The sequence below is a fragment of the Ochotona curzoniae genome, unplaced genomic scaffold (assembly GCF_017591425.1).
Source record: "Ochotona curzoniae isolate NIBS_2020 unplaced genomic scaffold, NIBS_Ocur_1.0 contig_2688, whole genome shotgun sequence".
In the NCBI taxonomy this organism is placed as follows: domain Eukaryota; kingdom Metazoa; phylum Chordata; class Mammalia; order Lagomorpha; family Ochotonidae; genus Ochotona; species Ochotona curzoniae.
Window position 1 is genome coordinate 8,583,704 of NW_024465553.1, and position 25,408 is coordinate 8,609,111.

A 25,408-nucleotide genomic window follows, 5' to 3' on the forward strand; every position below is an offset into this window, starting at 1 on the left:
TTCTCTACCATTATGTCGTGTCTGTTCAGTGTGCAACTGAGGCATGCTGCAGGTACCGTGGGGCCTTTTCTAAGGGCACTAATCCTGACAGAGCCTTACCTCCTGACACCATTACCTTTGCAGTCAGGCTTTCAAAATAGAAAGTTTAGGGTGAGAGCTAGCTTGATGGCATCCCTTAAGGGCACTAATTTATGTCCTGGCTACTCCATTTCCAATCAAGTTCCCTGCTTTAATGGCCTGGGAAAAGCAGAGGAAGATGGCCCGTGTGTTGGAGTCCCTCCCTCCCTCCCACGCAGGAGACCTGGAAGAAACTCGGCTCCTGGCTTCAGCTTCTCCCGGTTCTGGCTGTTATGGCCATTTGGGCAGAAAACAAGCTGATGGAAGACTCTCTCTCTCTTCCAAAGTAAATAAATAAATCTCTTAAAGGAAAAAAAAAAATGTGATACAAGTGACAATACATGCAGACCATAATGATGTTACAGTACTAGCTTATGAAAATAACTGTGCAATACTGGAATTTTTTTAATGGCTCTTAGGCTTTTAAACCATCAGCAATTTTAAAAGAGCAAATTCCAATCTTGAAGATGATATTTGCTTAAATTAAGTAAATTATTTCAGGCACAAAATGAAATGGGCATTCCAAAAATCAAACACTGACTGCATCTCAAAGCTTATACTTGTTTTTGTTTGTTTGTTTGTTTTGTAAATTTGGATGTAAATTTAAAAAACCTTAATGATCTCGTCTCCTGAAGTCTTCATGTTGCTCTGCTTCTTTGCCATGACAATCACCAGGCTGTCATTTTTTTTTTCAAATCATTGTTTACTTCAAACACTTCTGCTTAAACACAACCATCTGTGGTCCCCAGTGGGGGTGAGTGGGTGGGTAATGAACTATGCCCCAAGTAACCTTGAATAATTTCAACCCACTGTGAACTTCATCTTGAAAGGATTGGAGTGACTAGCTCCACTGAAGTTTCATCCTGCAGGTGACGGCGTAGCTGCTAGTCTCCAAATGAACTCCTACGCTGAATGCAATTTAGATTAAAAATGCACTCATGTCAAGGTTACCTATATCTTATTAAGATAACCACAGCAAATGTTTAGCCCTCAGACTGAACAAATACTTTCAGAGGAGCGTTTATCACTCACAATATTTCGTAGTGCTGACACATGGTGCTAATAAAAAGCAGACCAAGTTTGGGAGATTTGATTCTTGCGTTTGTATTCACAACAAATGCACTGGCTGACTGCCTGCATGCAGGCAGATGTGTACCCCACCAGGAGATGGCTTCTTAATGTTGCCGTCAACAGTCACCAACTTCTTCTCAAGACAGAGAGAGGGAAAAAAAAGACTGAGATTGTTCACATCCACCGGTTCACTCCCCTAATGCCCACAGTGGATGGGATTGGGCATGCGAGGTCCAGGGGTGGGACAGAAGCTGCTTCCACGTGCGAGACAAGGACCAGGTCCTCGTAGCTGTTACTGCTGCCTTTCAGGGTCGAATTAGTGGGAAGCTGGAAGCGGGAGCCAGAGCTGGGAATTGAAGCAAGCCGTTGTTTGGAGCCCAACACCCACCCCAAAATCTTTTTATTGTGTTTTGTTTTTTTTTAATAGTAATGATAGCCAGTAATACTAAGAGTTCAGGGGTGCTGGTGGAAATGCAACCTTTTTTTAATCAAGATTTTGTAAAAAAAAAAAAAAGTCCTTTAACAAAGATTTCTACTTGAAGCCAAATAGAAGGATATGGGTTTATTCCCATAAGCCTGTTCATCAGAACAACTGGGGAGAAAGTGGCTACTCAGTTATAGCACATTCACACGGGAGAAAATGCAGAAGCCATTGAAAATAAGGTTGTTTAAGAAACTTTGCATGACATTCTCAAGTGAAACAGTCAGGTTCTGTAACACAATGCATTGGGTGCCTCTTATTCCTTTTTTAAAACAAGATAGGCATACCATTAGTACCTGCCACCAAAAAACTTCCCAACTGGAGAACAAAATTAGCTTCAATATTTTTATGAAAGGTTTGCTTACATATTTGAAAGGCAGTTATAGAGAAAGAGACAGACAGACAGACAGACAGAGACAGAGAATGTACACAAGTGGGAAACGAGCCAGGAGCTAAAACTCCATCTAGGTATCCCACATAGGCTGCAAGGGCTCACGCACTTGGCCCTGCTGCCTTCCCCGGCACATTCGCAGGGAGCCAGATTGGAAGTGGAGCAGCTGAGCCTGAAACTGGCACTCAAACGAGGTACCAGAGTTGCTGGTGGTGACTTCATCCCCACACCAGCCCCTACATTTTTCTTTCATCTCTCTGAATTATGGTGATTCTATGCGTCCCACTCTGAGGATCACCCTACATCCAGTCTTCCTGCCAATTGACTCTGGAACATTCTGGGGAATGGGAGAGGGTTTCCATTCGTCTGACCTGCTTGCTGTCATTGCCTGCAGAAACCCTTGCCAGGATTCAGTGTGATCTAAAGCTTTGCAGGTCACCTCAGGCCATTCTAAGGAGGAACTCTCATTTCTGGGCTGTTTGCTGCCTTAGTTGCCCTTAACTTGCCTCCATGCTAGCTCAGATGTTTAGCAATTTTTGCTAAGTGCATGTGTGACAAGTTGAGCTGTACATTCCTGGGGGACTGCAGGCCCAAAGCTGCCCTCATTTAGGCTCTGTGCTTGGAGCTTGGGAGGCCCCAGAAGGACAGGGACCAGCCCAGCCCTTTTTCAAAGCAAATGATGTAAGGCAGCCCTTGGCTTGCTCCAGGAGCTGGCCAGCATGCCCTAGCAGGGTGATGGAAAGATGTTTCCATCAGGGGACTCAGCCCACCCAGAGACACACGTCCCCACAGCAGACACCCAGGATTTATTGCAACCTCTCTGACCTGGAAAACACCCCAAGAATAGTTGTCAGCCCAGTTCCCAAAGCCGGTTATGTCACTGGTAATAACACAACTTTGGGAACACGGAGCGCCCCACCCAAGTCTGCATTTGCACAACTCCCTGTGATAGGCGTCATGAGACTCAGGGATAGCCCAAGGTTCAGGAGTCCCAGCGTCACCAGTCATTTCCCAGTGACCTTGCTGTCTTCATGGCCTGACGTGGGTGAGTGATCCCAGCCAGAGACTTCTTCCTGAATCAAGGCTACTCCAAAGGAAAACTGATGTCTCCACCCACAGAAAGATGTTGTCAACATAGTTGAAGTGTTGGAACTCTACTACCAAACTTTCATGTGGAAGGCAACATGACCAGCATCACCCTACGATCTGGGGAGTGTGTGTGTGTGTGTGTGTGTGTGTATGAGAGAGAGAGAGAGAGAGAGAGAGAGAGAGAGAGAGAGAGAGAGAGAGAGAGAGAGAGAAACCAGAACCTATGGACAAAAGCATAACAGGTGGCTGAAGCCAGGTGATGACAACGTCGGCAATGTCAGTTTCCTTCTGTCTGGTTCTGGGTTGTTTTTAGTTTTCTTTTTGCTTGGGTTTTCAGCTCAGCCAGCAAGTGGAGCAAGCACAGAACATGGGCACTAAGTCGTGTTTTGGTATTTGTTGTTGTTGTTGTTGCCCCTAGTACAAGTGTACTTCATGAACACATGGAATTCAAAGATGAGTTTAGAGGCAGACATTTAGCCTCGAGGTTAAGAGCTGAGTGTCTGGGTTCCATTGCGCAGCTCCAGCCCTCAGCTTCCTGCAGATGTGTGCTCTGGGAAGCAAAGCTGTTGGCTCAGGTGGTGGGGCTCCTGGATGCACCCCTGCCTCAGCTTTGGCCGTGCCCAGCCTCTGCTCCTGTGCCCATTTAAGCAGTGAACAGAGGATGGGAGCTCTCTCCATGTCTCAATGCCTCTCTATCTCTCACATATATTTTTTTGAAGATTCATTTATTTTTATCTTGAAAGGCTCATTTATAGAGAAAGACACACACACACACACACACACACACACACACACACACACAGATCTTCCATCCACTGGTTCACTCTATAAATGGCAGCAGTGGCCAGAACTGGGCCCAGGCAAAGCCAGGAGCTGCCTTTGGGTCTCCATGTGCATGCAGGTGCCAAAAGACTTGGGCCCTCCTCTGCTGCTTTCCCAGGCCACAAGCAGGGAGCTGGAACAGAAGTGGAGCAGCTGAGACTAGAACCAGCACACTTATGGGATGCCAGCATGTGCAGGTGGAGGATTCGCTTGTTAAGCCATGACACCATCCCCTAATATAGTTTTTAAAAAGTTAAGCTTACTTGGTACAAAACAATTTTTAATTGTATGCATAGCTTTTGATAATGTGCATTTTCCAATCACCTTCTGGGGGACCCTATACTTTATTTTCTCTTTCTTTTGATTGTTCTCCTAAAAACACAAATTGAAAACATCTAATGAAGGTTTTTGGCTAGCTGCACTTTATCAGGTATTTGGCCAGTTTCGTGGGCTGTGTGCGTAAGCTGGCAGGCAGCATGGCAGGCAGCATGGCAGGCAGCATGGCAGGCGGGGCAGCTAGAGGGAACAGCCAAGGTACTCAGTGAAAATGATGTGCTTCGGAATCTGAAGAATTGGTTAACAACACATTTGTTTTAGCAAACAATGAGTTGAGCTTGGTAATAGACTTTTGAAACCACAGGGACATCTTGATTAACTTGTCACTAGCTCACTTTAAAAAGTGAGCCAAGACCCAAATTTAATTTTTTTTAAAATATTAACTCTGATTTTAAAACTTTAAAGGAATTGTTTCTCTAGGCACTTGAGCAATTTCCCATCTGTCAGGTGGCAAATGAGCTGGTGCATTTTTCAACATTTTTAGTTTCAAATTACCAAAATAATGCATATTCATTGATGAAAAGATGGAAGATACAGAAAAGTCCAAAGAAAAACACTCCGTAATCTCACCATGCTGTTGATGAGAAAGTTGAGCATTTGAGATCTGCACCTCTAATACATGCACACACACACACACACACAGACACGCACACATGCAAGCATAGCCTTCCAGACACACACTCATACACAACAGACAACATCGCCCTGACTACACTCCGTCACCATCTACACATTGTTATTTATCAGCATGTTGTAACATGACGATACTGCAAAAAGCTCTTGGGAGGATGGAATTTAAAAAGTAAATTTATTTTGATGCAAAAAAAGTGTGAATTCCACATAATTTTTTCACAAAATGCTTTTATGTAAACTTTGTGGAGGTATTTTGGATATCTTTAGCTGTTCTTGTTTATTTTTAAGATTGATTGATTGATTTGAGATGCAGAGTTACACAGAGAGGGAGAGAAAAGAGAAAGATCTTCATCTCCTGGCTTACTTCCCAAGTGGCCAAGGCTGGGCCAGGCCAAAGTCAGCAGGTTCCTGCTGGTGTTCCAGCATGGTGCAGGGGTACAAGCACTTGGCCATGAGCTGTTGCGCTCCCAGATGCAGTAGTAGGGAGCTGGATCCAAAGTGGAGCAGCTGACATTGCAGACAGTGGGTTAACCTCCCGCAAGACATTCTTGGTAATCTTAATGGCAGCGTTGTGTTCCATCATAATTTTGGATATTTAAATGATTTTAAATTCCTCGTTATTATAATGAATGTTTAAATGTGCATTTTTGTCCCGTATTTTCTGTTTTCTTAAAATAATTTTGTTAAGTGGGATGACTGAAATAAAAGCCATATGTATTTTTCCAAGTGTTTAGTATGTATTGACAAAAATCTCTGCAGAAAAGCTGTGCTAACATAAACTTCTTCAGGCTGGTGAAAGAGCCCTGCTCTCCCACACCACAGCATCAGTTGTGTACGCAACATGTGGATTTGTCTCTTTGTCATCATTTCTTAAAGAATACAGGATAAAATTACCTACCCATCATGATGGACATTGTGTTAGGTATTATAAGCAATCCAGAAAGGCTTCAGGCACCTGGGAGGATGGGTGTGGCTTATATGCAGACTATGCTGTTTTACATAAGAGACCCAGCATCCATGGATTTTGATTTGCAAGAAAGGTCCTGGCACCAGTCCCCCACAGATACAGATGGACGGCCACATTATGTTAAGTCTATGGCCAATGGACCAAAATACTAACATGTTAAAATGTGATTCTGACTCAACAGCCCTAGACACAAAAGAACAACATTATCAAAGCAAGGGGCTGTTCCAAGGGACCACCTCCCTGCCTGGTACATGAAACTTCATCCCAGCCTTACATCTCACTGAGTCAATGTGTAAGCACCAACAAAAAGCTAAAGGTGTGTGTGTGTGTACATATCCCTCTCCATGCACAAACATTCACACACACCTGCGATATCAACAATATCGAATTTGTTTATTCATTTATTTATCTGGGGGAAGAGACAGAGAGGTGCTCTCCACTGGTTCGCTCCCCGAAAGCCTGCATCAGCTAGGGCCAAGCCAGAGCCAGGAGCCATGATCACAAACCAAGTTTCCTGCATGTGTGGAAGGAACCCGATCACCTAAGCCATGTCTTGCTGCCTCCAAGGGGACACATTAGCCAGAAGCTGGAGTTGGGAACGGGGACAGAACTCAACAGGCAGCCACTCTGATAGGAGGATGCTGTCGTCCCAAGCACCGGTTTCATCATTAGGCCAAACACCTGCCCCAGGATTAACATTTTAAGCCAGAGTGTCGCATTGACTAACCGAGGTGGGATGGCAGGTCTTTCTTGTGCATTTTCTTCCTTGTTTCCTTTCAAAGTTTTGAAATTTTATGTGGTGAACATCCATTACTTTGGAAAATACATTCTTTTTTTTTCTTTTTAAAGGTAGGTTTACAATAAGACATTATGGGATCTTGTAGAGATGATTGCCAGTGCTTTCCAAAGCAAACACAATTCACATTCACCTTGGCCAGGGAGCTCTGCTCTGCCCTTGGCCCTCTGTGGACAAGACATGGGACCTGGCTTTCCTGGCCTCTTAGCAAATACTGGCGAGGGGTCTGAGGTAGATGACCCCTGAGGGATATTTTGGAAAGTGATAGGTTCTTTTAAAACTGGGTGGTTGTTGACTGGCTTGGGGGAGGGGAAGAAAGGAGACTTCTGCTGAGGTCAGGTGAAAGAGCAGGGCACTCCTGGGCAGCCTGGAGCCGGGGGCACGCCTGGGCAGCCTGGAGCCGGGGGCTCTCCCACTTTCCCTAGGCCTTGAGTCTGCCTTTCAGACCGTGAGAAGAAAATGGTAATAGTCAGAGCTTCCTGTGCCCAGCTTCCCCGGGGCATGTGGCTGTTGCCATGGTGATGGTGAGGCCCTGCCACACGTGGCTTTATGTCCTGGCCACCTCCTTCTCTGTTCTCGTTTGTGCCTCCGGAGCTGTGCGCACCAGCCCACAGGTGGAAAGTCTGTGTCTGCCTCACTCACCTGGGAGGCCAATCTCTTGCTCCCTGACCGAGCTTCCATCCTCGCAGGGAGCCGCGTCCTCACTGTAGGTTCTGATGCCCTTGCATCCTGTTTCTTGAGGGAGGTAGAGGCCGGAGCCTTTGAAATGTAAGGCTCACGAAAGGAGAACAGAGGAAAGTTGGGTCTGGCACTTTGTTCCGCCTCTGACAGAAGTAGTGAGAGACACTTTGTGGGAAGATCAGACCAGCTGCCCCTGGTGAAGTCAATTTCTAAAGGTGAGCGAGGTGAACCTGTTTGACTTGCCTTGCAATAACTCATTCGGCTCTATCACTCATGTGAGCTCTTCTAAGCCCTTCTGCAACTTATTTATTCTTTCAGCCTTTATTGGATTCTAAACGAGGCTAGGCAACCCCTGAGACCGGTGGTGGAGTTGTGCCCTCAGCCAACAGCTCTGATGGGGAAGGCATGCTCTCTGCAGAGAATTCTCTGATGGGGATCTTCCCTGGGATCCACCACTTAAAAGCTGGGCCCCTGAGCACGGCCCTTCAGCTTGTCTGGGCCGGGCAGCAGGAGCACCCTAGCAGAGAATTCGAGAGTCCCTTGCAAGGGGGGGAAGAGTGTGTATCTCAACAAAATGTCTCATTCTGGGATGGCATCTTACTTTGGTCCGGCAGAGCCTCTGAAAGTCACATCCTGACCCAGGCCTGCCAGAGATTACAGAGACACAATAACATAGTTCACAGGCTTAATAGTGCCTGGCGGTTGAGTTGCTGATGGTCAACCTTCCCCTTATCCTGATTAGCATTCAGCTACAAAGTTTCCCCCAAAACACAGGTCTTCTGTGAGTTTATCATCTCCTTTACCAGCCAGTTGGCTGGTTCAGAGCTTGGGTGTTCCCATGCATCTGATAAGACTCCAAGAGCGACCCTGGGAGGAAAGTGTGCCCAACGTGGAGAAGACAAGAATTCTTGACAGTTCCCCTTTCATCACACTGCGCCAATGTTAGCCCAGTTCATTCGATAGTATTTTGTGCCTACACCAATGTTAATGTAGTTGATTGGATAGTTTTTCATGCAAATGTGAGCTTAAAAACCCCTGCGGTGGCCATTCGGAGCTGTTCCCCTGTTGCACTTGCTGTGGTGTGGACAGTCAATTGGCCAGTAAAGAAACACTCCCAAGCTTCTAAGAGTCTGCCTCTAACTCATTTTGGGGGATAGGATCAATCAATTTGCAACACTGCAAGGAGACTGCAGAAATGAAACCCAAAGGAATGTGTGTCAGTCCCTTCTGGGCTGCTGTAACACAGCACCTGAGGCTGGGTGATTTATAATGAACATGAATTTACAGCTCCAAAAACTGGACAGTCCAAGATCAAAGGGGCTACATCCACTGAGTCATCCCAGGGCAGAAGGCAGGAGGGCTATAAATTCTGTGTGTGTGTGTGTGTGTGTGTGTGAGAGAGAGAGAGAGAGCGCCAAACTGGCTCTGATCATAGCCCTTTCTAATTTTGGAGGCTGAGACCGTGTCAGCTCCCAGTGCTGTCTCCAACCTGTGAAGTGCTGGCAAGACTGGAGAACCCACCGAGTCATGACTTGGACGATCATGCTGCAGAACTGGCCTGCAGGGACACACACTCTGCACCAAATTCAACAGTTGATCCATTAGCATCAACAACAGCATCAAACCCAAACCTAGCCCCAGGCCACTGTCTCCTCAACTCCATCTTGCTCCCTCTTCTACAGTCCCTTCTTCCTTATGCTGTTGGGTTGGGTACACCTGATGGGGAAGCCTATTGACTTATCCTATTGACATATCCTGGCTGCAAAGGAGGCTAGGAAAGCAAGTGTCTCCCAATCACAGCTTTTAGAACGACGAATGGTACCATAATACCACCCTACTGCCCACCACCACTACTTAACAGGTGGTGAGTTTCCCAACTCTGAAAGAGGATTCCGGTATTTGATGGCCAAATCGAAGGTTCTGGAAACTCTGAAGGAGAGTAGACGAGGTCCTAGGAAGCATCGGTCCTTTCCCCTACCCTTATCCAAGGAACTGAGGATCCAAGGCCGGGGTCCTTCACCTGCTACTTGCGAGTTAAGTATCCTCCATCTAGCCTTTTGCAGCCTGGTCTCAGCTCAGCTCCACTGGGAGAGAATTCTGCAGGCTCTAGACTTGGTCTGAATCATAGGCATATGGCGCTGTGGCATGTTGTTGTAACACAAATAAAAATATTTTCCATGCAAACTGCGGGAGTGGAGGCCTCGGGCGTCCCCACGCTCTATCAGTCGCCATAAGCTGCTAAGGGGAAGAGGACTTCTGGGGCGCACACGGCCTGTGCAGGAAGCTGCTGGCGGCGCTCGCAGTCTCTCCGCTGTGGCCCCTTCCCTGCCTTTCTCTGCAGGACCTCCTTCTACTCCAGTCTACATCCAGAAGCGATCTGGGCTGACTCGGACTGAAAAGCTGCAGAGACCCAGGAGCCCTAGTGAGCACTCAGAACTGTGGCAGGAAGCTCCTTGAAGCTGTGAGGAGCCAGAACAGTACCAGGGAGAGAACCTTCCTGGATGGCTTGGCTGAGAGTTCACCTCCCACACCCTGCTCTGTCCCCTGGGGTAGCATGATGGCCCAGCTTCTTACTTCTCTGAAGGAGTTGAGTTTCTAGCGCTTTTGATTTAAATTCTTAATGATTTTTATTTGATTTTATTTGAAAATTACAGTAACAGAGAGAGCTTCCATCCGTTGGTTTACTCCTCAGTTGGTTGCCAATACTAGGCTGCTCAACGTGGGGGCCAGGAGCTTCCTTTAGGTTTCCCACATAAATGCAGGAGCCCAAGGACTTGAACCATCTTCTGCTCCTTTTCCAGACCATAAGCAGGGAGCTGGATCGGAAGTGGGGCAGCTAGGACATGAACAGGCCTCTATACAGGATGCCAGTGTGGCAGGTAGAGTAGCTTGCCACATCATCGCATCAGATCCCTGGTTTATATGGAACATGGGTAAGTGCAACAGAGAAGGGTGAGGAGTGCACTAGCCATATATATGGCTGGTTGATGTTGCAAAGATCAAACTCCATCAATTCTGGGCCAAAATAGTCTAGACCAAAGGCTTTAAAATTATCTTTGTATTTTTAAAAGGCAGCAACTGACAGGGGTTTTCCATCCACTTGATTCCCCACTGAATGCCCACAACTGGAAAGGATTGGCAGGGCTGAAGCCAGGAGCCAGAAACTCCATCCGGTTTCTCTAACGTGGGTAGAAGGGGCTGAGCACTTGAACCATCACCTGCTGGCTTCCCAAGGTGAACATTAGAAGGAAGCTGGATTGGGAGTGGAGCTGGGACTCGAACCCAGGCCCTCCATTAAGGAAGGCAAGCGTCCCAAGGAGTGCATTAACTGTTGGGACAGACGCCTGTCCCATAACGACGTTAGTAGTGGGAAACACATTTTATATTCATTTCATAACAGAAGCAGCTCTTGGCCCAGCTTTGTTGAGCGACTTACAGACACTCACACGGGCAGACAATGGCTGAACGGAGACGGGACCTGGTGCAGAGCATGCGTGCGAAAGTCAGCAAAACCCAGATTTGGCATTTGCCTCCTTCAGGACCAGTCCAACCTCTGTAAACCGTAACAGCTTTGCTTTAGCAATGAAAGGAAATAAAAGCATTCAACTCTAGCTGCAGTAGTAACAAAATAAGTTATTTCCTCTCCTCTTACCACATTCTAGACTTCTAACTTAATCTTATATACTTGACCTAGCAGAGCCACCCTCTGCCTTGCTGGTGCCAACTGGTCAACCTCTGCAATAACTTAAAGTGCCAGTTCGGAATCCTAAGATTGCCACATGAGTAGAATTTGAAGATTCCCCAGTGGCAACCCTCCTCCAAGCAGCCAGATAACCGAGATATCCTTCTGGGTCGCATGCCAATATCTCAGAAGCAATAATTGCCATCTTAACTTTTTTTTTCCAGCTTCTCATCTGTGGGGATTATTTATGCAAACATCCTGCAAATCTGTGTCCCCTCCATTCCCAGGCTGGCGGCTTTAACAACTGTCCCAGCTTTCTAGCTCCCAGCCTCCATTTTTGGCCCAGTAATATCTCGTTATAATCCAGGGAGCTCTGCGTAAGGCAGGGCATGGCGATGCCATGCAATCTCTTTCTGCAACAATACCTCTCTTAAGCAAAATATATCGATCGACCAAGCTTTGGGCCCACTTTAATCAAGTAATCTAAACAGGGCTTAAGCTTCAAAAGCTGAGCCATGTGCCTGGCTTCCAAGCGCTTACTGATACACTGAATTAATTCATCCGGCATGTGCTAATGCTGCCCATAACCCTGTGGATTATTGTGTTAGAGGTTGTAGTCAGTGCTGCCCCCAAAACCCAGCCTCTATTGATTGTCATGTAAAAAGGCACTAAAAAGGCTGAGGTGGGGGGAACAAAGGGACTGGGCTTGCCTGAGCCAGACAGCAGCATCTCTGTCCATCCCTGATGTTCTGAGCCAGGGCGGGGTCCAGCATGCAAGGAGCCAGTCTACTCACAATATATACATTATACACATTCTACTCATATAATACACTTAAGCGCTGTATTAATGGGGAGAGTTGCTTCAGCTGTGATGCTGAGGTGGGAACCCGAGGGTTGGCTTTCATATGGGTTGCAGAAATCATGAGAGATTCAACTTCTGTTTCAGAGGCCAAATGCCACTCCCCCGGGAGTCACTCCTCCTCCCATGGACTTGGGCACCCCTTCTGGATTGCATTTCCTGCCTTTTGAATGAGGGCTCTACTCACCTCGCAGAACCAGGGCCTAGGAACTTGCTATTCAACTCCTTCACAGTTTGTTGTGGTCTTTGCTGTGTTTGAGATGTGCTTCTAGGGCCCAGAGATGCAGCCATGGACAGAATAGACAGAATCCCTTGATCTGGGGAAACCGACTATCCAGCAGCGTGGAACAGAGGGAGACTGCCACACTGAATCTTCCTTGGACGTGGTTGGTTGCTGTCTGATGGTGAAATGAGCTCCAGAGAAGGGAAGGGCGCAGGCTCAGCAGGGAGCATGAGCTGTGTCCTGGCTTGATTCTCCCCTCTCCCTCCTGAACTCCCGGTGTGAGAACACACCAGGCTAGACAGGCAGTGGAAGGAGGCATGAGGATGGGAAAGAAGTGATCCCTTTGCAGAAGGAGTTCTTTTTGCCTCTTAGGGAGTTAGACCAAGTGAGCCAAGTGGAAGTCCAGGGAGTTCAAAGAAGGCAGGAACAAAATCATCTGAAAACCCGTTCCCTGACTGCTAAACAGTGAAACAGTGATGATGAATTTAGATCCTAGCCAAGTCACTTTCCTGCTCTGTACCTCACTGACTTTCTCTTGGGGGAATCCAGATAGTCATACCTCTCCCACGTAGGCTTGTTAAAGGGACCGACAGGTGCAGTATGCTTAGAGCAGTGCCTAGCATGTAGAAACGCTCAATGCATGTTTGCTCTTGCTCCAAGTTGCATGCTTGGTCAATGACTGTTTTATTTGATAAATATCATTATCTCTGATGATCTCTTGCTACCCTCCTGAACTCCCTGGCCCACCTGCAGAGAGAGGCTGAGCATGCAGGAGCCCTCCTGGCGCATCAGCTTCCTGGACTCACAGGAGGGAGAAGCTGGAGTGGAGCCCCAGCCCTGCCCAACCCAACTGCTCAACTTACAGCATCACTTTCTTCTTTTTTCTTTTTTAAAAGAAAGAATTTATCGTTTGGAGCGTAACTGCCGAGGAGAAGACCGCATGCCTCCTCCGATGCACCGCTTCACTGCAAATCAGAGCGCCAGGTGTGCCAGTCCGCTGTCATCCGGAATGGCGAGCATGAACAAATGGTTCTTTCTGGGCTGGGCCTTCTTCAGGCCCTTTGCCACCTCTTTATTCCTCCTTCTCTGTTGTCCTTGCTTAGGAAACCACCATCTGGCTGCCAGCCGCCTCTGAAGGCACTGGCGGGCAGAGGAGCTGAGGTCTGTCCCTGCTGCCCTCCGAGGTGATTAGTGGCTGCTCGTTGGCAGATGCGGCTCAGTGGCATCCTAACATCCAAATGTCCCTCTCCCCCCAGGGGGGAGGCCGTGGCCTGTTGATGCTGTCTCACACAGAGAACTCTGATTGCTGTGGCAATAATTTCCTTCAACAGCCAATAAAACACTTCTGAATGTGACTTACGAAAAAAAAATAGAAAAAAGAAAAGGAAAAGAAGAGCGAATAGAAGCAGATAACTGCTCTGTTTCCTGGCAGATGTCAGCGCTCGCAGGAGCAACATGAACCGATCAGATGGGATGTAGAGAGTATCAGTGTGTTCAAGGTTACACGCACAGTCAGCGCCTACCTGACCTCCTGAGCTCAATCTGGGGACCTGGTGTGGGGAGGGGCAGTTTGGAGGCCCAAGAGGATTCACAGCTGCCCGGAGCCCAGACCCAGAAGGTAGGCAGGACTCTGGGCTATCCACTCACCCAGCATCCTCTGCGCCAAGAGTTGTTGTCTTGAACCTTGTAGAGTGGAGAAAACTTGTCAGCTCAGGTGCCTCCCTGGGCAGTTCTGAACTTGGCGAGAGCCTGAGTCATGGTCATTTTCCAGCAGGTGATCAGAATATGCCTGTGTTCTTATGGGTTCACTCTGCAGATAGAGAGGAAGGGTCTCCCATGTGCTGGACACAGCTCAGGTGCTGGGCTGCCACAGGGATGCTCTTGCAGAATATTTGCAGCTGGCAGAGCCTCTAGTAATGCATTCCCAGGAAAGAAGAGGGTCAGGGGCTGAGGCAGCAGGAGTTGGTCCATGGAGAGCCCAGAGTGAGTTCCTAGCTCCTGCCTTCAGATGATATTGTGGGCATTTGGGAAGTGACTCGTGCATAGGATATGTCTCTTTGTCTCTTTCTCTTTCTTTCTCCTCTGCCCTTCAAATAAATAAAAAAACTCGGAAAGATGCCCATACCTTGTATTAATCTGAGTTCAGTTCCTGGTACCTGACTCCAGCATTCCTTTTAGGGCAGATTCGTGGAGACCACAAGTGATGGATTGAGTAGTTGGGCTCCTGCCACCCACAGGGGAGCCCTAAGCTTCAGCCCCACCCAGTCTGGCAGTTTTAGCAGTTGGGGAATGAACCAGTGGATGGTTCATTCACAGAAAGGAAATGGACGCTCTCTCTGCACCCCCTACCTCCTAACCTCTCCTTGCTTTTCAAATAAGTTTTTAAAAATTAAAGTTTCTTTAAAGATAGAAGAATGGTCTTGGAGTGGGGATGTTGGAAGAGCATGAGGGGAGTTGGCTGCTGGGAGAGCAGGTGCAGAATGGTCCCCCCGTGAGAAGTGATGTTGCACTATAAATAACCTCTTCTGTTGCAAAGTCTTCTTAAAAGTGTTGACCTTCAGGTCCAGTATGGCAGCATAGTGGGCTAATCCCCTGCCTGTTAGTGCCAGCTCCCAATATGTCCGTTCTTGTCCTGACTGTTCCGTTTCTGATGTAGCACTTTGCTTATGCTGGCAAGGCAGTGGACAATGGTCCAAGACCTGCACATGCATGGAAAATCAGGAGTAAGCTCCTGACTCCTAGCTTCAGATGTACTCAGCTCTAGCTATAGTGAACCAGCAAATGGAGGAACTCTCTCTCTCTGTGCCTATCCTTCTTTCTCTGTAAAATCTGCTTTTCAAATTAAAATCAATCTTTTAAAAAAAAGGTGTTGACCTTCCCCTAGCTCAGAAACCTCACACACATAGCACAAGCAGGGCCAGGCCAGGACATGTGGGCAAACAGCCCAAGAGCCACTGAGGTGAGAAGGGCAGGGCCTCTTGCCAGGGCAAAGGCCTCTGCTCCTTTTCCTGCGAGATACTCTTGGACTATAGGTGGCCCTCCGCTCCATCAAGGTCAGTTCTTCCCTGGGATCCAGCTCTTGGATGAATCCTGGGCAGCAGCTTCCAGAAGCACTTGAAGAAAACCACAGCTGGAATGTGTAGAGCAGCTAATAGCCAGCTTACTACCCAAGAGACTCTATAAAAGGACTTAAAAATAGCATTTTCTATAATTGCTTCAGTCTCTGGGTGTTTAGTAACCATGCCAATCAGTCTATGCCCAAGACAGACTGGCTATGGGGAAAGCCATTGTTAAAATAAAATCATTAGCTTAATCGGCTTGATGAGAAGGGCGATGAGATGGGAATTTCTTCCTGCAATATGTTTTCCACTGAACACAGTCCCTCAAACCAGTAGACCATGTTAATTATTGACTAAAAATGCCCTCATGTCTCTGGTGATTCCTTTTTTCTTATAGATTTAATAAGCATTGCTTCTGAAAATAGCTGAAGTTCCAGAATTTGTAGCCTTATATGGGTTTACTTGTCACCTAGCCCTCAAATCAGTTCCGTCCTGTTTTATCATTTGTTATATACCCCAATGAACACACATACATATGTCAACACATATGCATGCACGCACTCACAAAACACATGCTTTTACCATCTTCAAAACGAAGATAAATGGCAGTGAATGGACTGGGAGGATAAACATGGCTGACAAGTTCCAGTGCTTAGTGGTGTCACTCTGAGGAATATCCGATCCAGAAGAGAACGCAGCCCACAAGAAACATGCCCGAGGGGCGAGGGGCCAGGGCCAGGGAAGGCCACTGCGGACCTTCCAAATCCCACCTGTGTGGATCAGGGATGGCCAGTTGCTTTTTTAAAATTCAAGATAAAATATATCAAAAATAACACAGGAAAACTTAGGGTAGAAGGATCCACCTATGGGATTTGTTACCTTTGGTCCAAGTAGAGACGGAGAATCCCGCCTTTGGATGAGAATGAGCCAGGAGGCATTTCAAGTGTCTTTTCTCCTCGGTTTTCTGACTCACATTTCACCCTAACAACTGAGCAGCTTCCTCCTAAGATGACAGGAAACCATTCCCTTCTTATTTAATAAGTCAGGATTTATTTAAGTCCGTGGGATTTGAATACACCAAGAGCTTGCCAGACAGAGTGACTTCTAAGTACCTGGTTATTGTTAGTCTGTGGAAGAAATCAACTTCTGTTGCTCATGAGGTGTATAAAAACGATTGGAAGAAAATGGCCATGGAAGGGGGAAATCTGGTGTTTTCTATGTCTACTGAAAACAGACCTCACTGCTGGGAGACGAAAGGAGCACTGCCCACTGAGGATTGTGAAGCTCCAAGAACCAGAGCTGATGCAATGCCTCGGCTTCTGTGTTTTTGACCATGGCTTCGGCGTAGCAGGCAGCCAGTCTCAACTTGGTAATTCACGTTGCATTTACTAATCAGTCACATTTCATGTGTTTCTGAAAGGAGCTATAAATAAAGCCAGGACATGGCTCCAACACCACCTACATGGAGAGGGTTTGCAAACTTTTTTGGTAACATTGCAGCAATTAATAAACTACTATAAATATACATTAAAACTCATCTATTGACAATGTTTTCCTCCCTCTAGGACCTCATTAACTTTAAATATTCTTCCTGCAGAGAACCGTAAAATTGGGCTGACTCTCATACAGGAGAGATCTTCAAAGAGTTCATAGAAAATATACACTACAAGAAAAATCATGCTTGGATTTCACTTTTTTGTACCAAAATGAGCTTATCTTTAATTCTGCCTTCCATAAACTTTATCAAATGTCCACAGATACACATAAGATTTAAAAAGATATGGAACACGAAGTCAGATGGGAATATGAAAGGTGAGCCTATCTTGCCACATTTCTTCCACCCTCCCCATCCTTGTGTAGGCTTATCGGAGCCAAGCTGTGCACCTTCTCCCACAGCCATGTTACTTTGTCAGTACAATGTGAATAGTGAACAAACCCATCCCATCGAAGCAGGGACCTTAACTGTGCTTCACGGGGATTGGTTTGACCACTGGAACTCCTAATAGTACAAGAAGAACCTGCCCCAGCTACTGGCTGAATGTTCAGCCTATAAATCTAATTTATAGATTTTGGCAAAAGATGTAAACTGAGGGGCTGGCATTGTGGCATAGCAGGTAAAGCCGTTACCTGCGATGCCTGCGTCCCATATGGGCACTGTTTCATGTTTACTTTAGCTCTCTGCTAATGACCTGGGAACAGCAACAGAAGATGGTACAAGGATTTGGGCCCCTACACTCACTTGGGAGACCCGAACAAAGCTCCTGGCTTCTATCTGCCCGGGCCCTGGCCATTGTGACCATCTGAGGAGTGACTCAGCAGATCAGCAATCTGAATCTCTCCCCAACCCCGCTCCCTCTCTCTTATTTTCTCTCTTTTTCCTTCTTCCCTCCTTCTCTCTGTAACTGACTTTCAAGTAAATACAATAAACCTTTTCTTACCAAAAACTGAAGTTGGGTGGATGTGAGTGGACTTGAACCTGAAGCCTAAGGTCATACCACAGCCAACTCACAGACCTTCGGGTGAGAAATAGACATTTGCTGTTGAAGACGCTGGGTGTAGGAGGAAGGCTTGTCACCCAGCAGGAACTCAGCAATAGCTGACTGACATTAGAGCACATGTATAATTTGTTGCATTCAATTTCTTTCTATACACCTGCATTTCCAATTTTTTTCCACACTGAACAAGTGACATTTAATTTCTCCAGTCAATAGTTTTTATTTATTGAAAGTTTACTGCATACATGTTGGAAATGAAGCAGCAGAAAAACAAAAAAACAAAACAAAACAAAACAAAACAAAAAACAAGCAAAAACAAAAAAACATGGTTGAGCCTGGCATGTTAGCTTCGTGGCAAAGGTCCTCGCCTTACACATATCTGGATTCCATATGGGTGCCAGTTCTAATCCCAGCAGCCTCACTTCCCATCCAGCTCCCTGCTTCCAGCCTGGGAAAGCAGTCGAGGACAGCCTAAACCTTCGGAAACCTGTACCTGTGTGGGAGATCCGGAGCAGGCTCCAGGCTCCTGCCTTCGGATCAGCATGGCTCTGGCTGTTGCGGCCGCTTGGGGAGTAAATCGACGGATGGAAGATCTTCCTCTCTGTCTCTCTGTATATCTGACTTTCCAATAAAAATAAATAAATCTTTAAAAAATGAAATCATGGTTCTGTCTGCCCTTGTGGATTGTAGCATCTAGTAGAAAGATGGCCATGTCGCCATCACTGGTGTTACGCGCCAGTGCATGGATGCCTGCCGCACGTGTGGGAGAGCTGGGTTGAGTTCCTAAATCCTGGTTTTGACCAGTTCTTCCAGACAGTTAACACACGAGCCAGTGGAAGAGTGAGTCCTGTTCCCCCTATCCATCTCTGTCTTTCATATAAATAAGTCAGTAGATGATTTTCAGAAGTAATTTTGGGAAAAAATGTGTGATTTGTGTTTTTTTAGATTCTGCCTGACTACTATAGCCAGAACAGCTTAGGTGCAGAGTAAACACAAGTAGTGAGTTACCACGGAACTTGATGCACCTGCCACAGTTGGAAGCTTCTGCTGGCTGCTCCACAGGGACTCACTTCCCAGCCACCCGTGGAGTCCACTACCTTGGAGTCCTAAGGATGAACACGATGTCTGGACCAGATTATTCAGGAAGCAGATGCACTTTCTTCACACTGACCTCTTCTTCTTCCCACCTTATTAAATGCTGAAGCTGGTGTTGCTGAGTTCTCATGGGGGAAGGAGGTCCTGATTTACCAAGAGGAAGAGAACTGTCCGCCAACCACAAATACCTGCCTTGAAACACCTGTTCATTATGTGAGCCGGAAATGAACTGTCACATCAAACCACTGCCTATCTAGAGACCCATTTGTTCCAACATTTATCTTGCCCTGACTCATAGAATACATATTTTTAAAATGTGTTCCGTGTTGTCTGTGCTCACATGTGCACGTGCATGCGGTCCACCTCTTAGCTAGAAGGAATCTTCTAGAAGGAATCATGTGATTGACTCCTGGGCTCACTCTACGCAATGGTAGAAGGGACTGATGTTAGGTGGGTGCTTGTGTCACTCCTGATTGAGAAGGTTGCTGGAACTGCTTGCCTCAATACACGACTCACTCTGCTTCTCTAGTTTCACATATTCTTACGGGTGATGCTGACAGTTTTAGCATGAGGAATGTTTTACACAAACCAGAGGCATTTTGCTGGAATGTGGAACATCTTCCTTGAAAGAAATCCCCTGTTTACTGACATCAATCTAAAAAGGCCATGTCTATGAGGATAGGGGCCAGGCATAGGCACTGACTAGGGTGGATGTGGGGGCCACAGGGAGCCACTGGAGCATGCCAAGGACGGAACCGAACAGGTGGTTTAGGAAGATGAATTGGATAGCATCATATGAAGAAATGAAAAAAGAAGCCAGTTCAATGGCATGGCAACCAACTATTGCAACAATCCAGCCATGGGATGATGCCAGTGGGAATGGAGAAAAACAGACGACTTAGTGGGGCCAAATCAGTGAAAGACCACCACTGCTAGTTCATCAACTGCTCTTCCCGAACCACAGGCACCACGTACTGGATCACTCCTACGCCTCCATCAGCACCTTGTCCTTGCAGAAATAACAAGCCTAACAGGATTATGAAAGTTAGGCATTGTTTTGAAAATCATGCTCAGAAGGGAAAAGGAATAAGTTGCTCCAAGAATTACAGATGAGATCATGGGAGCCGATGTTGTGACACAAGTAAGTCACCACTTGGGACACCTGAATGGCAATTCGGAATGCCCCTGCAAGTCCAGCTCCATTTCTCCTCCAGTTTCCTGCCAGTGTGACTGGGAGGCAGCTGGTGATGGAGTACCTGCAAGGCCTCTCTCTCCCTTTCTCTCCCTTTTCTTACTCGTCTCTCTCTTCTTTCTCTCTCTCTCTGCCACTCAACCTTTCACATAAATAAACAATACTTTTAAAAAAAAAAAGACATGAGACAAATGCTTCAAATCCATTTTTAGGGTATGGAAAAAAAAATGCACATCTTAGCTGAAGGGGAACATTACCAAGACATATTTTGATGCCAGAAAAGAGGGTCAAAGGCTTGGAAACTGGCATGAGAAGGAAAAAAAAATGCTTTAAAATGTTCTTTGGAAAAACTGAAAATTTAACATCCATGCATAGGTTTTTTTGTTGTTGTTGTTATTATAATATACATGTCACAAGCTCTCTTAAGATGCCTCACGTGGATTTCACAGTGTTTTAGCTTGAACTTTTTTGTTTTTAGTTACATAAAATGTGTCGATTTCATGTTTTTCATGATTCAGATTTAGAAGCATTAGGGGCCCCCCTCTATTCCTCCCTGTCTCCTTCCTAACACTTGCTTTTCTCTCCAAATTATTACAGTTGCATATTTGTTCACTTCACAGTAGCAAGCTTAACTTTGCAATATCTGAACATATCATGGCATGAACTTGAAGCACCCTCACGTGTGTGTGTGTGTGTGTGTGTGTGTGTGTGTGTGTGTGTGTGTGTGTTTGGAGCAATAGCCTACAGGGTTGAATCCTGGCTCTGAGCATGTCAAATGAGTGACTTTGGACAATTTGGTCAACTTGTTTGTATTGCATTTGTTTATCCATAAGAGGCAGTTGGCAACACTCCTTCCTGTGCTACTCGGCAATCGAAGGGTATCAAGCAGAAGCATTGCCATGAAGTCCTTAGCACAGGCCTGGTAGTCCAGCACTCTGTAAATATTATCTTATCATAATTATGAAATTCCAAAGGTGAAGGTCTCCATGGTAAAGGTTCTATGTCATTTCCAAATATCCCAGCCCCACGGGTGAAATGAGGCAGACATTTTTGTCCAACAGTGCTTAGCTGATTGCCGGTCGCAGGCTGAGAGCAGCCTGCCCGCTACGTGTGTACTCGCCTAGTTTGGTTGGAACATGGTTGTGCTCATTTGTTTGTGTGTTGTCTGCAGCTGCTCCTGGGCTGCAGCGGGAGAGCCAAGCCATACCCCAGAAATCCTCTGGCTTGCATGTCTGAAACAGCATTGCCCAAGTCGACTAGAGCTGCTAGAGCAAATCACCTCTTGTTGGGTGGCTCCCATGTCAGTGTAGCATCTCCTGGTTCTGGGGACAAGCAAGACAATGGCAAGGCTCTTCCGAGCCTCCCCACAGGGTTCTGCTAGTTGGCAACAGTCTTTGCCCAGCCCTGGCATGTAGTGGCATCGCTCTGACTACCACCTTCACCTGGCCTTCTCCCCGTGTGCCCTCCGCATCCAGGTGTCCAGCCACGGTGGATTGGGGACTACGCCCTCTCTCAGGCTCCATCCTGCCCCTTGGACCTCACCTTAAATCTCATCTCCCTGGAGAGGTGTTCCTGGCCACCTGATCTAACGCAGACACCTCCCCTCTCCATCCTATTCTGAGCCAATGTCCCACCATCCCGTGCCAAATAAGCTCTCTACTCAGAGCAGTTTACTGTGGCTCCATTTGATGAAGAAACAGATTTTCACAAGTATGACTAAGTTTTTCCAAGCTGCATTTCACATCAGACAAGTGGAATCTTGGAAGACACAAAGTTCTTCATCCAGGGAGAAAAGCAAATGTGTTTAAAATAACCTCCGGATAAAAGCACAGCCCTGAATACGAGTCCTGAATTTTACGCATGTTTTCCTTCTGCTACTAGTTAGCCTTTCTCCTCTTGCAGTTTTAGATTCTCCTGGGCAGTTGCTACACACGTGCAAAATTCTGACACGACTGAGTCCAGGATGAGGAGACTAAATGTGTCATGTGTGGGTTTGCATGTGCCTGAGAAGTCCTAAGCCTGTGGTGTGTCACCATCTTCAAGAAACTCACCTGCTCTCTCAACAAGAATTAAACAACTTCCCTTCTTCCTGTAGCACTAACCATTTGACTCTATAGCTGCTCTAATAGCCAACACCCACAGGACGTTTAATGACCACTGTATCAAACTGATGCACAAATGAGTTTAAAAAAAATTACATCAGATTTGATGTAACTGAGCTCCAACCCTCTGGGTTGACAGAGTGAGCTGATGAGAGTAAGAAAATGTTTAAACCCCCCATCACCAACAGACTTCCTCCTTGATGAAATCAGGAGAGAGATCTTAAAAGCAAACGACTCTCCTGCTGCAGGATTACTGTTGACTGGGTTGTTATACACTCTATTTTAAAACCTCGGTGTCTTTAACATATTCAAGACGTATTTCTCACTTCTGCTTAGTGTCCTGCACAGGTCAGTAGGGACTCACCTCCACCCAGGCACGCAGCACAGGGCTGATGAAGGCTCTAACCGCTTCGGAGCTGTGTCAGCTACGATACAAAGTGCTGTTGGTTAAGGAATAAATGTTTTAGAAGATTGTGCATCTGGACATCTCAGACTGGAGGCAACATATGTAAAGCCTATTTACATCTCATTGGTCATTAGTTACGTGGGCATGGGGCAGCATGGTGACATCATGAGTTGAGTAGTTGCCTATGAGGCCTGGGATCTAGTTAGAATCCTGGCAACTTTACTTTCAGTAAAGCTCCCTGCTGATGTGCCTGGGAGGGCATAAGAGGACAGCCTGAGCGTGTTGACCCCTATCACCCGCATAGGAAACTCAGGGAGAATTCCTAGCTATTGGCTTCAGTTTTGAGAGAGAAAGACACACACACAGAGCGAGCGATACATTCATTACTTTACTCTCCAAATAACCACAATAGCCAGGACTAAGCCAGGATCTAGGAACTTCATCCAGACCTCCCATAGGAGTGGCAGGGACCCCAGCACCTGGGAACTCTGCTGTTGTTTTCCCCGGTGGGTGAGCAGGGAGCTGGATTGGAAGTGAAACATTCAGAAGTGGAAGCAATACTCAGGATGCTGACATTGCAAGCAGTGACTTAATCCACTGCATCCCACTACCAGTCCATCCCATGCCTTGAAGTGTTTTGAGTCCACTTGAAGGATGCATCCCACACTTCAGGGGAAGGAAACAGTCCGAGTCCATCTCTTAATTGCACAGCTGAAAATACTGAAGTCAGTCATGTCAGCACTCATTGGTCATGCCACAGGTACCGTCTTTGTGATCCACCTGCAGCCAGACCTCTGCTCTCACAGGGCCTATACTTGGGTTATTTCCACTCAACCCTGTGAGCACAAGATGGTAACCACTTCAATGACTTGGATGCCTGTTTGGGGAAGCAAGAATCTTTCACAGTTCGTTTCTGGTAACCGTAACTGGGGAGTGGTTCAAAGGCCCATACTGATATTAAAGATGGTGCCGGCATCTTGTCCCATTTAATATTTCATCCGAAACATGCCAAAGGCCTTCGCACTCATGTTGGAGGCGAATACATCTGGAGAATCAATGAAAAAGTATGATTGCTCAGTGTTGTCTGGTTAGCATCCAATTATGTACAGCGTATTTATTTTAAATTTAGAAGACGCACACAAGAGATTTCCAGGAACAAAATGAGAAGAAATTGGCAGTGCACTGAATGGAAAAAATTAATGACTTGAATTACACAGCCTGTGAATCAAAGCCGACAAGAAGGGGGTGAAGTGGGGAGAAAGAGCAGCCTTGGTTCTTCATGTGGCTGTGCTGAGAGTCCAGAGTGGTGCTTGAAAAGCAGTCACCCTCTACACAACTGTCACATCCTTTATCTTCATGGTGAGGCTGAGCTTTGGGGGTCACAAATGTGTCACAGTTCCGGGAGCACAAAAGTCATGTCCCCAAAAAGGCTTCCATGGTCAACTTCCTTCTAGTGAATAGATTCAATGTGTAGGTTCAGACTGAGTCACTTTGTCAGCTTTGCTGGGCAGGAAGGATGAGGAAGGGAGGGAAAGCCATTAGTGGGAGGGCAGCATGGGGTTTTGGGTTCTGCTACTGGCAGACACTGCTGGGGGAACCAACGCTCTAGGAACTCCTGCTCTGGCAGTAACCATTATGTGCCAGGGACTTTCATAGCCTTTGTCCCCTGTATCTCTTCTGATTATCACTCATTCTGTTTTCATGATGGAAAGGGATCTTCCGTCCTCTGGTTTACTCCCCCAGATGCCTGCAAGAGCCAGGGCTGGACCAAGCTGAGGTCAGGAACTCAATGTCAGTGGCACAGGTGGGTGGCGGGCTTGAGCCACCATTGCTGCCTCTCCAGGTGAATATTAGCAGGATAGCTGGATTGGAAGTGGAATAACTGGGATCTGAACTACCCAAACTGATACAGAATGGTTAGTTAAGATGCCATGGTGAACACCTGTTCCTTATCCTTAATTGTAGAAGTAGGGAACTGAGGCACAAGGGGCTGGTGCTTCGCTCTGTGTCACATGTGTTATGGGTTGCATTGTAACCACCTCAGGGTTGCTATGTTGCAGCACCTTGGAATGTGGCTGTTAGAAGTCACCACGATACACATGCAGCTTCTATTGTCAAGGGATTTGTCATTAAGTAAGGAAATTTAGACACTTACTAGCCACTTAGCTGTGCTAACACATGCTTCTGGTGTCAGCCTTGATCTCCCTGCAGAAAATCTACCTAAGACTTGCTTTGAGTTCTCAGTCTGTGCGCCATGCAAAGACAGACCCACCTCCAGGAGCAGAGAGGAGTCCTGGGAGATCCGAGGCCAGTGGAGTCCCTGCTGAGTCTGCTTGTCAGATATTTTTCTGACACAGGAGCCACCCAGTGAGAGGCTTAGCAACTTTACCTTCAAGTTCAATTTCAGTGGCTCACGCTACGGTTTCAATAGGATTTGACTTCTGAATTCACACCGGAGCTTAAAACCCAAAGTTGTAGGTTAGTGGTGTTTAGAGGGTAGAAACAGTCCAAGTGTGGATTTTAGAGGTGCGAGCTGTGGTGAATGATGGAGTCAATGAGTGGAGCCCCCTTGATTGCATACTAGTGGGTTTGTAGGAAAACAGAGAGAGAGAGATAGCACGTGCTCTCTGTTTCTTGCCAGGTGATGTCATGTGCAAACCTATCAAGGACATCGTCATTAGAGGACAAACCACTAGGACGTGCTAAGCTTGGATTGTGAACCTGAGAACTATGAGCCGATAGAAATCGCTCTTTCTTTGTAGGCTAGCTTGCCTTGGGGGTTTCATTATAGCAACACAAAGCTGACAAATACATTTGTGTGCCTGTGGCAGATTTTATGGGGGGTTTGAGGGAAAGGGTCACAGAAGGGGACCTTTTGTAAATACGCTGCAACTTCAAACTGCATATTCAT